Source organism: Spermophilus citellus (assembly GCF_964194105.1).
Source record: "Spermophilus citellus genome assembly, chromosome: 3".
In the NCBI taxonomy this organism is placed as follows: Eukaryota; Metazoa; Chordata; class Mammalia; order Rodentia; family Sciuridae; genus Spermophilus; species Spermophilus citellus.
This window is the reverse complement of record NC_138184.1, coordinates 115772700-115792836: the sequence shown is the minus strand read 5'-3', so window position 1 is coordinate 115792836 and position 20137 is coordinate 115772700. Positions and strand designations below refer to the sequence as shown.

At 36.5% G+C, this 20137-nt stretch overlaps 1 protein-coding gene across 2 annotated transcripts in view; it reads left to right on the top strand.

Moving 5' to 3' along the window:
* The window catches only part of TTC28 (tetratricopeptide repeat domain 28), a 622345-nt gene that overhangs the window by 283 nt on the left and 601925 nt on the right, over positions 1–20137 (top strand). The gene's annotated exons all lie outside the window — the stretch shown is intronic.

Below are 20137 nucleotides of genomic sequence, written 5' to 3'. Positions count from 1 at the left end.
TGAAACTCCGTCGGTGCAAGCCGGGCCGGGCCTCCGCGGCTGACGAGTGCCCGCGAGGCGGAAGCCACCCCGTCGTCGGGGTTCCAGCCCCTTCGCGAGCCGCTGTGCAGCGGGACCCGGTCCGCCGCCTGCCTCAGTTTCCGCGGGAGTGTGTGAGTGTGTGCGGGAGCGGGGCCGGTGGTATGCAGTCGGCGCTTAACTCCCGCGCGCCGCCTCCTTGACCCCTCCCCGGGGGGCGGAACCTTGGGACCTTGGTCCACCTAAGTGGCAGACTGCATCCTCCTGGAGACAGGTGTCTGCCGCTGGGGAGGCTCAGGTGCTGCCAGCCTCAGGTGAGGTTGGGAGGGAGTGAGCTCTCAGACCCAGGAGGGCAACAAGCTGCTGGTGGCTCACCAGAGTGATACCAGAAAGCCTTCCCTCTACCTTGGCCTCGGGGTGTGTTTGGGGTGCCTGTCAAGGTGAAGGCTGCTGAGCGGACTTTGAATGTGGGGCTCCTGCAGGATGGGTGGGATGGTCCAGTGGAGGAATAATTGGGAGCACTTTGTAAAAATACAGCTTGCATGCTCCACCGCAGGCCCACGAGCCCTGGCTCCTCAATGTAGGGGACAAGACTGAATTTTTAGCAGGTTCTTGAAGTTGAAATCAGAAAGGTTTATCAGGCTGTAGAGAACAAGCTTCCTGCAACCAGGGACCTGCTCTCTTTATACCTCACTGTGGCATCCTGGTACCTTGCACCCTGCCTGGCAAATGGTATATGTTCGGTAAATAGTTATAGGAAGACTAAATGACTAAGGAGTTTGCAACATTGGAACTCTTGAGGCATTTTCAGGAGCTTCTTGAGAGTAGTTATTTTTATTGTGTACTGTGATATTTCTCAGCTCCCAACTTTTGTCTGGTTATAATGCTGTGTTTTCAGTATGTTCTAGTTAAGCGCAGGGTATTTGTTGTTTAGTATAAAGGATCAACTCTGTATACCCTAGCTAGGTTAAAATTGATTCTAAAACAAAATTCTGAATTAAAAAATATATATTTCTTTCACTTGGGAACACTAGGCTTACAAGATTTTGTTCCTTTGAGGCAGGTAAACATTTATATTTGCATCAGAGCAAATCTGAATTACTGTTTATCTTTTCTGGAAAGTTGGCAATTTGCTTAAACTCTGAGTATGTCTAGTTTTTATGTGATGCATCAAAATTCAGATTTTTTAGTTCAGAGTCGATGCTAAAATAAAGGTGGTGTATATTTCAGAGGCATTTTTTTTTTCATCAAGTTGAATTTCAGATAGTTGGTTTCACTTAGGTAGGGTTTTTGTTGTTGTTCACTGAACAAAGTATGCAAATATAGGAAGACTTGACTTTCAGATTTGAGATTGCATCTCAAGAAGAAAATGGAAAAATTAGGTGCTGCAGTCTCCCAGTGTATTGTTTTTGTAGCTTATTTGGATGTCTTTTTAAAGTGTCTTTAAAAAATCTTTTAAAAAGCTTTTATTGAGATATAATTTACCTCCCATAAAATTAACCCTGGTAGTGTGTAATTTTGTAGTTCTAATATTTTCATAGTTGTGTAACCATCACCATTATCTACTTTTAAAACATTTTGTCGGGCTGGGGATGTGGCTCAAGCGGTAGCGGGCTGGCCTGGCATGCGTGCGGCCCGGGTTCGATCCTCAGCACCACAAACAAACAAAGATGTTGTGTCCGCCGATAACTAAAAAATAAATATTAAAATTAAAAAAAAAAACCATTTTGTCACCCTACAAAAAATTCTTATATAGCAGTCCTTTCCTTATTTCCCATTCCACCAGACTGTGCCATTTACTAATGTTTCTGTCTCTGAAATTAGCTATTCTGGAAATTTTATGTTCTGGGCTATTGTAGTCTTCTGAGATTGACTCTTTTCATGGCACAGAGTGTTTGAGGTTCAACCATGATGTAGCATGTATAGAACTTTATTCCTTTTTATTACTGAATAATATTCTTTTGAATGGATATACCAGATATCGTTTGTACATTCATCTGTGGATATATATTTCCCCCTATTTTGGGCTCTTTAAATAATGCAGCAATAAACGTGTACAAGTTTTAGTGTGGACATATTTTGTAATTTCTCTTGGTGTATCTCTAGGAGTAGAATTGCTAGGTCACATAACTCTGTTAAGCATTTTGAGCAACTGTCAAACTATTTTCTGAGGCTCTACTGCATATTACATCCCATCGCTAGTAATGCACCAGGGTTGCTGTTTCTCTACCGCTGACCAATACCTGTTACTGACTGTATTTTTAACTTTAGCCATTCTTATAGGTACGAAATGGTATTTTATTGTGGTATTAATTGCTTTTTTATACTGTGGATTGAACCTAAGGGTGCTTTACCACTGAGCCACATCTCCAGACCTTTTTAATCCTTTATTTTGAGACAGGGTCTCAATTAGTTGTTGAGGCTGGCTTTGAACTTGCCTTAGCCTCCTTCCTCAGCCTCCTCAGTCAGTGGAATTACAGGTGTGCACCACCACACATGACTCAATTTTTAAAAATATTTATTTTTTAGTTTTAGGTGAACACAATATCTTCATTTTATTTTTATGTGGTGCCAAGGATTGAACCCAGTGCCTCACACATGCTAGGCTAGTGCTCCACCACTGAGCCATAGCCCTGGCCCCGACTCAATTTTTTAAATAATGTTCTTTGATGTAAAAATGTATTTAATTTCAACCAAGTCTAGTTTTTTCTTTTATTGCTCATGCTTTTGCTGTCATATCTGAATCCATTGTCAAATACAAAGTCATGAAATATATATTCCTATGTTTTCTTCTAAGAGTTTATGCCTTTAACTAATATTTAGGTTGTTGATCCATTTTGAGTTAATTTTTGTATATGGTATGAGTTAGTGGTCAAAATTCATTTTTTTCACCTGTGGATATTCAGTTTTCCCAGCACCATATATTGAAAAGACTGTTCTCTTCCTCATTTATACCTCTTATTGAAAATCAGTTGACCAGATGTGAAGTTTTTTTTTCCTGAATTCTGAATTCTATTCTGTTGATCTATATATCTGTCCTTATGCCAGCACCTCATGATTTCATTACTGTAGCTTTGTGATGGAGTTTGAAATTAATTGTAACTCCTCCAACATTGTTTTTTTTTTTCCAAGACTGTTAAGCCATTTTATGTCCTTTATATTTTTATATGAGTTTTAGGTTCATTTTATCAATTTTTGCAAAAAAGACAGCTTGGATTTTTTATAGTGATGTGTTATTTCAGTGTGCGAGTATTGCACTTAACAGTATTTTCAAAAAAATTTTTTTTTTATATTTATTTTTTAGTTTTTGGCAGACACATCATCTTTGTCTGTATGTGGTGCTGAGGATCGAACCCGGGCCGCACACATGCCAGGCAAGCGCGCTACCGCTTGAGCCACATCCCCAGCCCTCAAAAATTTTTTGTTCTGTTTGATGTGGATTGTACATGAACTTTTTGGGGGAGTAGAGAGGTGCTGGGAGTGGAATCCAGGACCTTATACATACTAGGCAAGCACTCCACAACCAAATTAAATCTGCAACCCGCCATGAAACTATTTTTAAAATTTTATATTGCACATTGCTAAAAATACAGTTGACTTTGGATTCACTGTTTTTTTTTTTTTTTTGTAGATGGACACAACATCTCTTTTATTTATTCATTTTTGTGTGGTGCTGAGGATCGAACCCAGTGCCTCACACATGTTAGGCAAGTGCTCTACCACTGAGCCCCAGCCCCAGCCCTGGATATACCTTTTAACTTCATCATTTAGTTGTTGTTTATTCCAGTTTTCTTTTTAAAATCTTCCCCTTAAAATTAACAAGGAAGAATGGTTTGAATACAGATCTAGATTCATATGTCTTTGTTTGGCTGTGTTCCTAACTAGTTGTATGAGTGTTCACAAGGCCGAACTGTTGTGCATTTCAGTGTTCTCATACATACAATGAGACAGTGATATCCATCCCAAAGACTTGTTAAATAAAAGAATGTAGGTAGTTGTTTAGAACCATGCCTTGCCGTGTGGCAGGGATCTGATGTTTGTTGTTTCTCTTCTGGTAATTAACTCCAGTTAAGGATACCCCCCCCCCCCCACACACACACACGAAAAGGTAAAAACAAAACTGAAAATAACCCAAACAAACAAACAAACACAAAACCCAGAAAGACATAAAACCACAAACAAAACCCACAAACCTCTTCCTGTCCCCATCACTTTCCTGTAACCCAAGAAATCCTGGTGAGTGCTTGAGGAATGGAGATAGATAGAAGACAAAGTCTCACACACACCACATAGTTGTGTTATAAAAGCATGATAAATTCAGGCTGCTGTATAAGATATTTGATGCTGTATTTCCAAATATTATTAACAATAATAAAAGTGTGATTCAAAGCTACTCATTTTTACTCCACAGTTCTTATTTAGTGTGCTTTTTTTCATCATTTTTCTCTTAAAAGCTGAAGTAGCATTTTTAAAATTAGATTTGATGGTTACAATTCTTGTTTCATTTGACTTTTTGCTAAATTTTATTTTATTTATTTAATTTTAAAATGAAGTCTAGCTATGTTAACAGCTCAGGCTGATCTTGAACTCATGGACTCAAGTGATTCTCTTCCCTCAGCCTCTGGAGTAGCTGAGATGACAGGCTTGTGCCACCATACTTATTGCTAATGCTTAAAAATGCTGATGTTTGGCCTGGGGCTGTAGCTCAGTGGTAGAGCACTTGCCTAGCACAAGTGAGGCCCTGGGTTCAATTCTCAGCACCACATAAAAACAAATAAATAGAATAAAGGTATTGTGAAAAAAAATTCTTAAAAAAATGCCGATGTTTGAAGTTAAATTTAGAAGTAATTTTATTTTGGGTTGGGTGTAGTGGTTCAAACCTATAATTTTAGCTACTGGGGAGGCTGAGACAGGACGATCACAAGTTCAGGCCAGCTTGATCAACTTAAGGAGATTCTGACTCAAAATAAAAATGGCTGGGGGTGTAACTCATTGGTAGAGCATGGGGAGAGGGAGCAAGTATTTTTAATTGGTATCTGTGTAGTAGCTGATACCAATTAAAAAAATTAACATTAATTTTTAAGGGAGAAACCAGAGACATAATATGATTCAAATATGATGCTTGGAACAAATTGTGTTCATTGAATGTGTATTCACTGTGACCAAAGAGAATAATATTTACTCTGTAAATATGGTGATTTTGGAGGTAAATTTTTATTGCTAAAATAATATTTACTTTTGCTAAAACATCTATTTTGTAAATATTATTTTAGCAATAAAAATTTACCTCTAAAATTACCATTGTAAGTATATTGATAACCTACAAATCCACAAATTGATAGCCCATGGATGTTAATATAAGAAAACTTTCTAAGTTTAAAAATCAAAGCTGATAGTTATTTTTTAAAAAAGTCTCTTACTATTATAAAAACTACATTGTATAAGACTATAAAGTAGAAGAAGCAAAATGCTCCCATTAGACCTCATAACTTGCCAATACCCAGTGATTACTGCCATCAGTACCTTAATACATACCCTGCTGGAACTCTCTCCGTGCATCTTTCTTTTCTTAAAAAGTATTTATTTAGTTGTGGATGAACACACAGTATCTTTATTTATTTTCATGTGTGCTGAGGATTGAACCCAGTGCCTCACACATGTGAGGCAAGCGCTCTACCACTGAGCTATAGCCTCAGCCCCTCTGTGCATCTTTCTATCAAGATTTTTTAACTTTATCTTATTTGTATATTTATTTTTATGTAGTGCTGAGGATTGAACCCAGGGCCTGGTACATGCGAGGCGAGCACTCTACTGCTGAGCCATAACCCCAATATTTTTATACATAGGAGAGTACATACAATTTTAACCATCAAATCTGGCATTTTAGGGGCTGGGGATATAGCTCAGTTGGTAGAGGGCTTGCCTCATATGCATAAGGCCCTGGGTTCAGTCCCCAGCAACACACACACAGAAGAGTACATTGGCATTTTAAATAAAATAAGAAAAGTACAAAGTATGTTCAATTTTATTATATTTAAGAATCAGCTGTATTTAGGTAGAGTTTATGTGCCACAGAGGTTACCAATTTAAAGTTTGTGGTTCTACAAATTCAGACATATATACAGTTGTATAGTTACTACCACAGTCAATAGAAATGATAGATCATTCCATTTCATTACTCAGTATTACTCTATTATATGTGTATACTACAGTTCATGAGCCATCTATCCATGAATTGATGGACATTTGGGTTGTTTTCCATTTTTTGGAGCTGTGACTAGAGGTGCTGTGAACATTTACTTACCAGTCTTTGTTTTGTGTTTATTTTTTCGGGGAGAGGGTGAATACTTAAAAGTGGCATTGCTGGTTTGCATCACATATGGATACTCTTTTGAAACTGAGATTTTAATTTAAAAAATGTTTATTTTAATTTTTTAAATTGTTTTTAGATATACATGACAGTAGGGTGTATTTTGACATACATACATGGGGTGTAACCCATTATAATTTTGATCCCATTCTCGTTGTTTAACGTGATGTGGAGTTACACTGGTCGTATATTCATACATGAGCATAGGAAAGTTATGTCCAGTTCATTCTACTGTTTCCTGTTCCCATCCCCCTTTGTTCCCTTCATTCCCCTTTGCCTAATCTTATGAATATGTAACAACTAATCCCAACATTATATATAATTATAATATACCAATGCAAATATAGAAAGAAACTTGAGTCTTTTTTTTTTCAGTCAGTGATTTGTCCTACTTCCCTTTTATTAAATGTGCAGACAATATTCAGAATTTCTGGTCAACCCCAAAATGTTCTTTAAAGCTGTTGGGTCTGTCTAAATCATAGACCATGCCTTAATTAATGTGCAAGTCTCTTAATCTGGCATGGTCCCCTTTTTCACAACACATTGCATGAGACTCAGTGGAAAGACCAAAACAGTTGTCCTGCCGAGTATCTTTCCTCCTGGGCTTCTCTAGTAACTGCCCTGTGGTGTCATTTATCATGTTCTTCTGTTGCCTATGAACTGAAAGCTGTATAAAGGGTTGATGGGGCCTGTGGTGGTGATGCCTATAAACCCAGCTACTTGGAGACTGAGGCAGAAGGATCACAAATTTGAGGTCATCCTGGGCACTTATTCAGACCCTGTCTCAAAGTAAAAATAAAAAAGGGTTGGGGTTGTAGTTTGGTAGTAGATCACTCCAGGGTTTAAACCCCAGTATTGAAAAAAGGAAAAAAAGACTTGATGAATTCAAGATAAATATTCTTTGGTTAGATTCCAGTATTGGTGATGTCTACTAAATGGTTCAATATAAGGCTTTATTACTTTATTACTTAAAACCTTACCAATACAAAATAAAGTTTTTTTAATCACAAAAATAAAAATAGAAATAAGGCCTTTATCACTAAGAACATTTTAATCATTGAAAATCATTAGCAATTTCTTTTTTTTGAGAAAGTATTCTTTTATTCTTTGACTACTGACCAAAGACAAGTCCCTTTTACTAGAGAAAAGTAGTAATGGGAGGATTTAATAGGCAGTAATAGTATCTAGAGGGTAGGACACAAGAAATAGGGGAGTAGTTGTCATAGAATGGTTTCACTGTGACCTCTACTAAAACCCCCTTTTTTGTCTCATAGTTACACTGATTCTAGGAGCGAGCATCTTGGTCTGAAAAACATGCCTTATGGTATTTTAAATGATTAATAGTATGAAGTTAATGTATTATAATCTACATTGTGACTATTATTATAGTCGATAATTTATTATTAGATATGATTTTTTTTGTGGGTAAATATTTAGGATTACTTAGAAATTGCAGTTGAAAACTGGTCTAAATAATACAACAAACTTGACCTTAACTTCTTAGGAGTAAAAAGAAAAATAAAAGTGAGCTCTGAATGTTACTAAGGGAAGGCACCATTATGTACACATTGCGTACTTGTAATTTCCATTACTATCGCCAGCTACGTTTGACCTAGGGGTAGTTAAAAAATTGCTGTGGTATTATTTCAGCTAACTATGGACATAGTTCAGAAATTTGTTGGTTGCTTGTATATCTTATTTGATAAATTATTCAAATTCATGTCCATTTTAACTGAGTTGTTCACCTTTTCATCATTGAGTTGTAAGAGTTTTTTAATATATTCTTGCAAATATTTTCTTCCATTCAATATCAATATTCTTCCAAATTTGGTACCAATAGTTTTTGCAATTACAGAATAGCATGAATAATGTTACTTTAATAAAGATGAAATTACTGGGGCTAGGGTTGTGGCTCAGTGGTAGAGTACTTGCCTGGCATGTGCGAGGCCCTGAGTTCAATCCTCAGCACCACATAAAAACAAATAAATAAAATAAAGATATTAAAAAGATGAAATTACTAAGATTAATGTTGTCAATCTACATAAAAGGAAAATAGAATTAGCACTACTTATATTTTGCCAAATTGTACATATGGAAAACAGATTAGTTCTTATTTTTAGAAGATTATAGACTAGAAGATAATAGTTTTATAGATGAGAAGGGGAAAAATGATATAGAAGTGAAAAAAAAAGATGTTGGAAAATAATCAAATAAGTAGAAAGCAGAAGCAAATGGAGATGGGAGAAGAAAAGAGGATGATAATTAGATTTACATATTTAATTTTATTAGTTTTTTTAAATTATTATTTTTGTGGTGCTGGGGATTGAACCCAGATCGTGGCACATGCTAGTCAAATACTTTATAATTGAGCCACATTCCCAGCTCACTTTTTTTGTGAAATGGATCTCTTTGTTTTGTCCAGAAGAACCCCAACTTCTAGTCTCAAGCACTCCTCCTGTCTGAGCCTCCTGAGTAGCTGGGACTGCAGGCATGTACCACTGCACCAGGCTTGGTTATATTAAAGGAGAGATTCTTTTTTTTTTTTTTTTTTTTTTTTAAGAGAGAGAGAGAGAGAGAGAGAGAGAGAGAGAGAGAGAGAGAGAGAGAGAATTTTTAATATTTATTTTTTAGTTCTCGGCGGACACAACATCTTTGTTGGTATGTGGTGCTGAGGATCGAACCCCGGCCGCACCCATGCAAGGCGAGCGCACTACCGCTTGAGCCACATCCCCAGCCCTAAAGGAGAGATTCTAACGAAATATTTGAATCTCTTTTTAATTGGGCTACTCTTTTGTGATTGAACTCCGTGGCATTAAATAAAGCTGGGATGGATTCAGTTCCTTAGGTTTCAGGGTGTTTTGTTTGATTATTTTGTTTTTAGCAATTGGGCTGACTGAGTTGTTTAAGGAATGTAGTTTTTGTCTTTTGTCTTTATTTTTGTTTTTGTAGTGCTGGGTATTGAACCCAGGGCTTTTAACATGCCAGGCAAATGCTTTATCACAGATATGTACACAGCCCAGGAATTTAGTTTTTTTTTAAAAATTTTATTTATTTTTTAGGTGTAGGTGGACACAACACAATGCCTTTATTTTTATGTAGTGCTGAGGATCTAACCTGGGTCCTGCCCGTGCTAGGCAAGCGCTCTACCGCTGAGCCACAATCCCAGCCCAGGAATTTAGTTTTAAAACAGAAATACATTTTACTCGAGTGCCCATGTTCATGGGCAAGAATTAATATTAAGATGGAACGATTTATAGATTAAATACAATCCCTATCAAACTCACATCTGCCTTTTTTTTTTTTCTGGCAGAAACTGACAAGCTGATTCTAATATCCATATAAAAATTCATGATCTCCAGAATAGCCAAACTAATCCTGAAAAAGAACATAGTTAGAGGACACACACTTTCCAATATCAAAATCTACTGCAAATTTTCATTAATCGAGATGGTGTGCTAATGGCATAAGGATAATACATAGATTAATAGAACTGAGAGTCCAAAAATAAACCCTTACAGTTACGGTCAGTTGGCACCTCCTACCCCCAAGTAATGGGAATTGAACCTAGGGGCATTCTACCACTGAGTACATCTCCAGTCCTTTTATTTTATTTTTTAAATTTTGAGATTGAGTTTTACTAAGTTGCCTAGGTTGTTCTCAAACTTGCAATTCTCCTGCCTCAGCCTCCTGAGTAGCTGAGATTACAGGTATTTGCCAACACACCTGGCTGGAGTTTGGAATTTTTGCATATACATAATGAGGTGTCTTAGGAATAGGACAAAAGTCTAAACATGAAATTCGGGTTTCACATACAGCTTCTACACGTTGACAGAAGGGTTTTATACAGTATTTTTAGTATGCCTGTGTTGTGCTGCAAGGTCAAGTGTCAAATTTACCACTTGTGTGTGTTGTCATGATGGTGCTCATAAGGTTTTAGATCTTGGAGTATATCAGATTTCAGATTAAGGGTGTTCATCCTGTAGTGCAGAAATTATTCAATTGGGGAACAAATGATTCTGTACAATTTGATATCCACCTGCAAAAGAATGAATTTGAACCCTTCCTTCATACAGGCACAAATGAGGCTGAGTGAGGCAGGAGGGTCACAAGTTTTGAGGTCAGCCTGGGCAACTTAGCAAGACCTGTCTCAAAATACAATCTAGGAAAGGGTGGTGATGTACTTGGTGGTAGAACGCTTGCCTAGCATGCTTGGGGCCCTGTGTTCATTCTGTAGCACCACTCCCAACCCTCCCTGCAAATTAACTTAAAAGAAATAACAAAGAGCAAAAGCAGTACAATTCTTGGAAGGAAACACTGTAATAATTTTTAAAAAAATTTTTATGGAATAAATTTTGAGTTAGGCATCGATTTTTTTTTTAGATTTACCAAAAGTACAGACAAAGAAAAAAGTGGTTAATTTGAAATAAATCAAAATTAAAAGGAGAGGGCTGAGATTATAGCTCAGTGGTGGAGCAGTTGCTTGCATAGGTGAGGCACTGGGTTTGATCCTCAGCACCACATAAAAATAAACAAATAAAGGTTAAATTCTTAGAAAAAAATGTAAAAGGGTACAATCAAGAAAATTAAGAGAAAACTAAGAAAATGGAGAAGATATTTGTAAGAATATATAAAAGATACAACTTAGTGATAGGAAGATGAACAACTCAGTTAAGATGGACAAAGAATTTGAATAGACATTTCTCAAAGAAGATATATTAATGACCAAAAAGCAAATAAAACAGTGTGCAGCATCGTTAGTCATCAGGGAAATTAAAATGTGAAATAATGGGATACCACTTCACTTCTACTAGGGTGGTTTAAATGAAAAAGACAGTAGCAAGTGTTGGTGAGGATGTGGAGAAATTGGACCCCCTTATACATTGCTGGAATGAGAAATGATGCAGCTACTTTGGAAAACAATTTGACGGTTGCTCAAAATGTTAAGCATGAACTTAACCATGTGACCCAGTAATTCTAATCTTAATTAATTCTTTTTTTGTAGTTGTAGATGGACAGAATGCCTTTATTTTATTTTTGTGTGTGTGGTGCTGAGGATCCAATCCAGTGCCTCACGCATGCTAGACATGTGCTCTGCCACTGAGCCTCAGCCCCAGCCCAATTAATTAATTCTTTTTTTTTAAATTTTTTTTATTTTTTTTTATACAAAGTTTTTTTTTTTTTGAGGAGAGAGAGAGAGAGAGAGAGAGAGAGAGAGAGAGAGAGAGAGAGAGAGAGAATGAATTTTTAACATTTTATTTCCCAGTTTTCGGCAGACACAACATCTTTGTATGTGGTGCTGAGGATCGAACCCAGGCCGCACGCATGCCAGATGGGCGCGCTACCGCTTGAGCCACATCCCCAGCCCCCAATTAATTAATTCTTAATCTTAGGTATGTATCTGAGGGTAATGAAGATATTTGTTCACACAAACACTTGTACCTGAATGTTCATTGCTTTGTTATTCATAATAGTCCCCATATGGAAGCAGCCCACAGCGTATCAATCAACTGTTAGTGAATAAACAAAATGTAGCATACCTAAATAGTGGAATATTATTTTTGCCATAAAAGGAAGAAGTACTGATTGAGACATGACACATCAAAGGTGAACTCTGTAACCATTCTGAGTAAAAAAAAAATCACAAAAGATCTCATATTGTGTTTGTGTGAGATAATTCAGCATATGCCTATACATATGCCTGTATGCTCCATACAGAGAATGGATCAGTGTTTGCCTTAAGCTGGCTGGGAGTACAGCTAACTTGCATGGGATGATAAATGTATTCTAAAAGTAGATTGTGACACTGGTTACAAAACAACAAAAAACACTGAACTGACCAGGTTAAAAGGGTGAATTTTATGATGTGTGAAATATATGTCAGTAGTGGTATAAAAAGAATTAGAAAATGAAAGGAATACGTCTTATTCTTAAAACATCATGAAAGGTATTCTCATAAAATCTTTGTTTGCCTTAACCTCTTCAGTTTTGTTTTCATTAATAAGTGATAAAATGAACAATTTCTTGATCCTGTTATCTATGGCTGTATTATGAAGTGAAAAACTAAATTCAACTGTGATAGTTAAAATAGAGTATATACATATAAAAAATTTCAAGCACATGGAAAAATAAGAGTAAATCCAATAATAAACCTTTATATTTTCTCATCAATTCAGTTTGATAAAATTATTAACATTTTGCCAATAAATGGGCACAGTGTATTTAAGAAATAGTGGAATAAAGATTTGTCTCTAGAAAACAAATAAATATCCACCATTTATTTAGAAAATACCTGATATTAAAATGGATAAGTTTTCTGTGAATTTGAAAAAAATGTCACGTGAACACATTAGGATATCTGAGCTTTCCTTGCAACAGGCCTATAAATGAACATTTTTTTGTACAAGCATGTTAACTCTTGTACTTATGAGATTATTGTACATACTTGTAGAAAAGAGGAAACTGTCAATTTCACAAGGCTTACCCTGTGACTTTCCCTCTGTAGGAGCTGAGTTTTCTGATTTTTTTAATTAATGTAGTGTGATATTAGAGTATGTATTTAATAAGGCCAAGCACTTAGGTGGAATTGTAACTTATATTTTGGAATTAAGCGGTCAAACATCTAGGTATACTTTTCTTTTACTTCAGGAATTTCCATGTTACCAGTGTGAATTCAGGCACTTGTTTTAGACATTTGATCTTGTGTGTAGTTTCTTATCATGAGGAAAATTATGTTGCAGAAGGTTGAACAGTTTGCTGAGAAGGCACTAAAAACACAGCCATAGTTACTTCCATTCAGTATGTATGTTTTTGCATTGGCTTTTGTCTTAGATCCATGTGGTTTTAGCTTATGTAGAAACTGAATTTTTGATTGTTGCTCCACTGCCAAATAATGTTCTTGTTAAATTCATTGTTTCCAATTTCCATAGAGATTTATGAAAATCATTTAAACATGTTCCAGAGCTGAGCATGGTGGTGCAAATCTGTGATCTCAGCAGCTCAGGAGGCTGAAACAGGAGGATTGCAAGTTCAAGACTAGCCTCAGTAACTTAGTAGTGAGGCCCTAAGCAACTTAGTGAGACCCTGTCTCAAAATAAAAAATAAAAAGGTCTAGGGATGTGGCTCCATCCATGGTAAATTGCCCCTTGGTTAAATTCCCAGTACCAAACAACAACAACAACAACAAACTTTTCCATATATTAACTACAAATTCTAAATATTTTATGAAAAATGAAAATTTTTATTAGACATATTTGGAAGAACATGTAAATTATAAAGTATTGTGTAGAACAGCTTACTTTCATTGGTGTAAGTGTTTCAGATTTTTATAGCTAACATACTCTGTCAGGCTCTGTTGGTACTTCATATTATCAACTAATTTAATCCTCACAACAACCTTATGAAGTAAATACTATTATTATCCCCTTTTTACACACAAGGAAACTGAGCTTCAGAAAAGTTAACTTGCTCAAGATCACTCAGCTAAGAAGATGAGTTGCTCCGGATCTTGATTTGGCAGTCTGACTCTGGAGTCTGCGCTCTTAACCATTGCACTAGATAGTCTTTGATTTGTATGATCACCAACAATAGTGATCAATTTATAAATGCCTACTGATGGAAAATGACACAGCCAGTTCCCGTGGGGATTTTGTTAATACCTAGTTTTTGTGAGTTTTAAGGTTAGGTTGGTATGGTATTCTAGAATTTGAATCTAGGATGATTCAAGAGTATTTGAAACAGGGGGCTGGGGTTGTTTCAAATACTCTTGATCAAGAGTATTTGAAACAAGGGCTCAGCGGTAGAGCGTTCTCCCAGCTCACACGAGTCCCTGGGTTTGATCCTCAGCACCACATAAAAACAAATAAAAAAAATAAAGGTATTGTGTCCAACAAAGTAAAAAAAATATTATAAAATGAGTATTTTAAACAAATTAAAAGATAAAATTTAAAAAAGAATGGGTATTGATACTGTTTTTTATTATTGTTGTTTTTGCAGTGATGGGGATCAAACTCAGAGCCTTATACATACTAAGCAAGCATTCTACCATTGAGCCATATCCACAGTCCTCATGGACTATTAAATAAAAAAAATTTTTTTCAGTACTGGGTATTGAACCCAGGACTTCTTGCAAGTGCTCTACCACTATATCCTCAGCCCTCATTTTTTTTGTAGTTCTTGGTATTGAATCCAGGGCTTCATGTATGCTAGGCAATAAATGGCCTCCAGACACTTATTTTTATAGTTGAGACAGGGTCTTATTAAATTGCCAAGGCTGGCTTGGGTCTTGCAATCCTTCTGCCTCAGCCTCCTGAGTTGCTGGGATTATAGGCTTGTGCCCCCACACCTGGTTAATATATTTATTTATTTAAAATTATTTAAAAAACTTTTTAAAATCCTTTTAGGAACTGGGATTGAACCCAGGGGTGCTTACAACTGGACTACATCTCCAGCTGAGTTGTTGAGGTTCTTGATAAATTGCCTAGGGTCTTGCTAAATTGCTGAGGCTAACCTTGCACTTGTGATCCTCCTGCCTCAGCCTCCTGGGTTGCTGGCATTATAGGTGTGTGCCACCATGCCCAGTTTATTTATTTATTTATTTTTAAAAATATTTTTTAGTTGTAGTTGGACACAATACCTTTATTTTATTTATTTTTATATGGTGCTGAGGATCAAACCCAGCACCTTGCATGTGCTAGGTGAGCACTCTACTGCTGAGCCACAAGCCCAGCCCCCAGTTTATTTTTTTAAGACACAGGGTGTCATTATTTTGCTCAGACTGGCCACAAACTTCTGGGCTTCAGTGATCCCCCTGTGCAGCCTCCCCAGCAGTTGGGACTATAGGCATACACCACCATACCTAGCTGCTGCTTCTTTCTTTTCCCCCTTGCCTAGCCATTTTTAGTTTTATATTCTCAACCCAGCATGTTTTTGAGCTTCAGTCAATAGAAATAATAGTTTTTCAAAATAAACTACATACATCTACCATGAATAGATTTACTTCTGATTTCTGAGTGAGATAGTAGTGAAGGTGGTAGTTTCATTTTGCAAGTGGAAGATTATTTCATTGCCTTTAGTCTGTTCATCTTCTCCTTTATTGTTTAGGGCATGAGAAGTATATTGCAGATTCTTTGCAAAGTCTTGAAAAATGTCTATGTGTGACAATATGATATTCCATAGGGTTACAAATACAGATGTAACTTTTTTTTCATACTGAAAATTGAAGTCAGTGTTTCTCTATCACTCAGCTACACCCCCATCATTTTCTTAAAATTAAAAAAAAAATTTTTGAGTTAGATTCTTGCCAACTTGCTGAGGCTGTATTCAAACTTGCAATCTTCCTGTCTCCGTCTCCCAAATTGCTGGAATTACAGGCAGGTGTCAGTGCACCTCATCAGATATGAACTTTTAAAAGCATGTAAGAAAATTTTGTTCAACAGAAGTTGCATTTCAAAGGCTTCTTTAGATTTAGAGAGCATTGCCTATTGTGGCATTGTAACACATGTCGTGATCCTAAGCATGGGGACTGGAGTGTGATTGCCTGGGTTTAGTCTGAAATCTTTCACAACTTTGAGATATTGGATAAGATATTTAACTTTTCTTCACCTTATTGCTGTCTATAAAGTGGAAATATTGCTATGGCCTACTTTACAGGGTTGCTGTGAGGATTGGATGAATTCATATATGTATACTGTTTTGAACAGTTCCAGGCATGAAGTAAGTACTAAGCAAGTGTTAGATGTGGTGGTTGTTTTACTCTTCAGAGTAGGAGGAAGTGATTAGATGTTAGATAGGGATTGATGTCATTGATTGTGATCCTTTATACAGAGTGTTAGATTTTAAACAGTTTGTGTGACCTTAGAACAGAAAATGTTTTGCTAGTTAAATTATTGTTCTTTTAACTCCAAATCCATTTATTTATTCTGCCTTGTGATCCTGAGGCCCAGACTCCACAAGTCACATTTCTGCTTGGCCACATGCTCCCTGTTGCGAACAAGGGCATTGACTGCCTAGAAGAGGAGGGAGGGACTTGCTTTTTCTGCTCTGCTTGCCATTCCTGTGACTGCTGCCCTAACAACACTTCTTCATCCCTGCAGCAGCAGTACCTTCCTGTAGCAGTTGCTGGATCCAGTTTGCAGTTTTTCCAAGGACCAGTTTCATCAAGCTTTCTTCAGAGACCACTAGCGCCAGCCAGCACCGCTCTTTAGAGGCCTGGGTCACAGGCACATTGGTCCTCTACTTGGAAATCTGAGACATCAGCACCAGCTGAGCAGTGCCTTCCCAGAAGTCTGAGTTTGAGTTCCTGAGTTCTTCCTCTAAGCATTTGTTAGCCCTGCGCTAGGGGTGGTAGTTGCTTCCTGCAGTTGTCAAGACTATGATTGCTAAGAGTTCTTTTTTTTTGCCCCTTTAGCCGTGTACTGAAAAACTTGAAATTCAGTTAACAAAATCTTGTATTAAATTCTCTTTGTTCAAATAACTGGTGTGGTTTCTGTCCTCTGACTGAATTCTGGCTGATAGAGGTGGTAACAAATAGGAGTCCATGTGGGTTCACTTAAACACTTGTGATTACTTTTTTTTTTTTAAGGAATAATTCTAAGATGATAGTTTATTTTTTCTAAGTAATTTGATATATTATCTCATGATAATCTTATGGAAAATATGAATCTTTTGGATTTAATGATAGTAAAGCTGAATTACATAATCATAAATTATGATATGTGATAGAAACTTATAGGAAGTCTGCACCAAGATGCAGGACTCTATTTTTAAAAAATCTAATCTTATGTAATAGTATACTGTTTCCTGGATGAAGGCATGTTTGTTGAATTTATAGTTTTCACAAATATGAGATAGATATTACACTGAAAGAATTAGGATTCAAAGTAGTACTGACATACTACAATGATATGATGAAACCACCAAAATATTCTATGATCTGGAAGACAGGAACCATGTCTGTTTTCTTTTTTTATGTCTAGTCTTCCCCCCCCCCCTTGGTACCAGGATTGAATCTAGGGTGTTTTACCACTGAGCTATATCTCCAGCCTTTTTTATTTTTTGTTTTGAGACAGGATCTTGCTAATTTGCTTAGGGCCTCGCTAAGTTGCTGAGGCTGGTTTTGAACTTGTGATCCTCTTGTCTCAGCCTCCTGAGATGCTGGGATTACAGGTATGTACCATCACACCCACTTACATCCAGTCTCTATTAAATGTCTGGTACAGAAGTATGTGCTCTGTAGTTGAATATATTGACAAGTCAATAGGCTGGGGATGTGGCTCAAGCAGTAGCATGCTCGCCTGGCATGCATGTGGCCTGGGTTCAATCCTCAGCACCACATACAAATAAAGATGTTGTGTCTGCCGAAAAACTAAAAAATAAATATTAAAATTCTCTCTCTCTCTCTCTTAAAAAATATATTGACAAATCAAGGCAAAATTCATCAATCATAAATGAGGTTCTGCATTTGGGTTCTAATATTTGTGAACAAGTTTACTTATCAGTAATTTGTGGGAAAAGAGGTTGTAACTATAACAAGAACTAACTATATTCAATCACTGATGAATATAGCCGTAGTATTCATTAATGAATATAGAGTATTAAAATATAGAAAGCTGATAGCTGTTGCTTCTCAATTCTGAGTTTGAGTCTACTTTTGGAAATCATATTTTTAGAGGAACGTATTAGTTAACTACAGAGCATCTTAAAACATGGCTAGATCAAGGAATGAACATTTGAGGGAACTTGGGGTATTTAAATAGCTTAGTGAGGAAACATTTCCCACTTCTTACCTAAGGATTTGCTGTCACTGCAGATGGCTAAAGTGACAAATTTGTGATAACTTTTTTTTTTTTAAGGATATACTAAGAATGCCTATAATCCCAGCTATTCAGGAGACTGAGGTTGGAGGATCACTTGAGCCTAGGAGTTAGAAACCAACCTGGGTAAACATAGTGAGACCTGTCTCAAAAAAAAAAAAAAAAATCCCTAAAGGATATCCTGAGAAAACACTGGACAGTGAAGGGAGGAGAATGACTGGTGTGTATGTGTATATCTCTATGTCTGTCTATCAATCTATCCATCTATCAGTAGATCAATCTTCTTTTTACTCTAAATAGGTAACTTTACAAGGATAGAAGTTTAGCTCACAACAGTTCTAAACCACAGAAGCTATAGAGGCAAACAAAAGATGTGAAAGCAGTGAACAGTATCTCAAGGCAGAATAATTAATATGGTGTTTTAGGGGATGTAGGAGAGGAAAAACTTCTACCCTCTTAATTAAGTGAAGGGGGTCTGCAAATTAAGCTGATGAGACATTAACAGAGAAAAAAGGTTTATAGTATGCATATGGGAGCTGACAGAAGAAGTAGCTGGTTTATTAAATGCATAAAGTTAAAGCCTTATATCCCTAACTAGTAGGCAAAAAAGAATAGGGAGATACAGTTTCTGTGAGAAGAAATAGGTTTCTTTAGACAAAACAAATGAGTTTTTAGAATTGAAGGGAAATAAGAAAGTTTGTGGAAATCTCTTGTTTATACAGGTACCAGTGATCTCTCCGTCTCATCCAGGACCGTGAAATAAAAGGGTATTTATGGAAGGATTATTTTCATTTTTCTTCCTGGGGTTAGACTTGCCCCGAAAAGGGAATTTGTGATCGCCTCATTTCCCAGAAGTTACTATCGAGGGAAGCTCCTAGATAACGGATAGTAATACAAATGATTCTTGTCCCTGGACATGCAAATGATTCTTTCCATATGGAGGGGCAATTGATTTTCTTCCTCTCCTGAAAAGGCCAGTTTTGCGTATATCCAAAAATTAATTTCAGCATTCCTGATTGTCTGTACATGTGTTGTCCTTTGAGTTCTCCTCTGAACTGGCTGTTGTATTTTCCTGGGTCACTCATTAAGGAGTGAAAGTTTTTGATTAGTTAAAGTCTTTGATGTGGGATCATTTGATATTGTGTGAGAGTTATGATCTTATCATTATGAAAATAGGATCAGGGTTCTTTAGTAGATTTTATTCACTGGTTCCCCTCTCAAAGCCTATCAGCAAAGGAGGGGGTGAAAGTACCAAGTTCAGAAATCAGTAATACCCTCATGGATTTTTATTTTTCACAATTGCTGAAGATAATGCTTTTAAAAATCGAATGGCATGTGATATAAAGTATTCATATCTATGAGTTACATGTTTAAATTGCATTTATTTGTAATGATTGAATTTAAACTTTTAATAATTATTTTTGACCTTCTATATTTGGATATCTGTTATTACAAGTAAATGAAGCAAACTGTTTTCTCCATTAGACTTAAAAGAAGGAAGCTGGCTATTCACCAAATAAAATAGTAATGATTTATTTATAACCATATCAAGTAAAGTCAATAGTGTAGAGATGCAGAGGTTATGAATATCAGAATTTTGTTGTGATAAATCTCCAAATTATTTTAGATTGTGAGTATATGTTTGTGGTGTAGGTTCTGTTATTGACAGGTTGAAACTGTGGGAATTAACAAATAAATGTAATTTTAGTGTTATAAAAACTATAAACTGGGAAGTGAATTTTTTTTTTTTTTTGTACTGGGGGTTGAACCAGGAGGTGCTTTACCATAGAGCTACATCCTCAGCCCTTTTTATTTACTTTTTAAAAATTCCAGACAGGGTCTTACTAAGTTGCTTAAAGCCTGGCTCAGTTGCTGAGGCTGGCCTCAGACTTCTGATCGTCCTGCCAAAGCTTTGCAAGTCTCTGGGATTGTAGGCCTG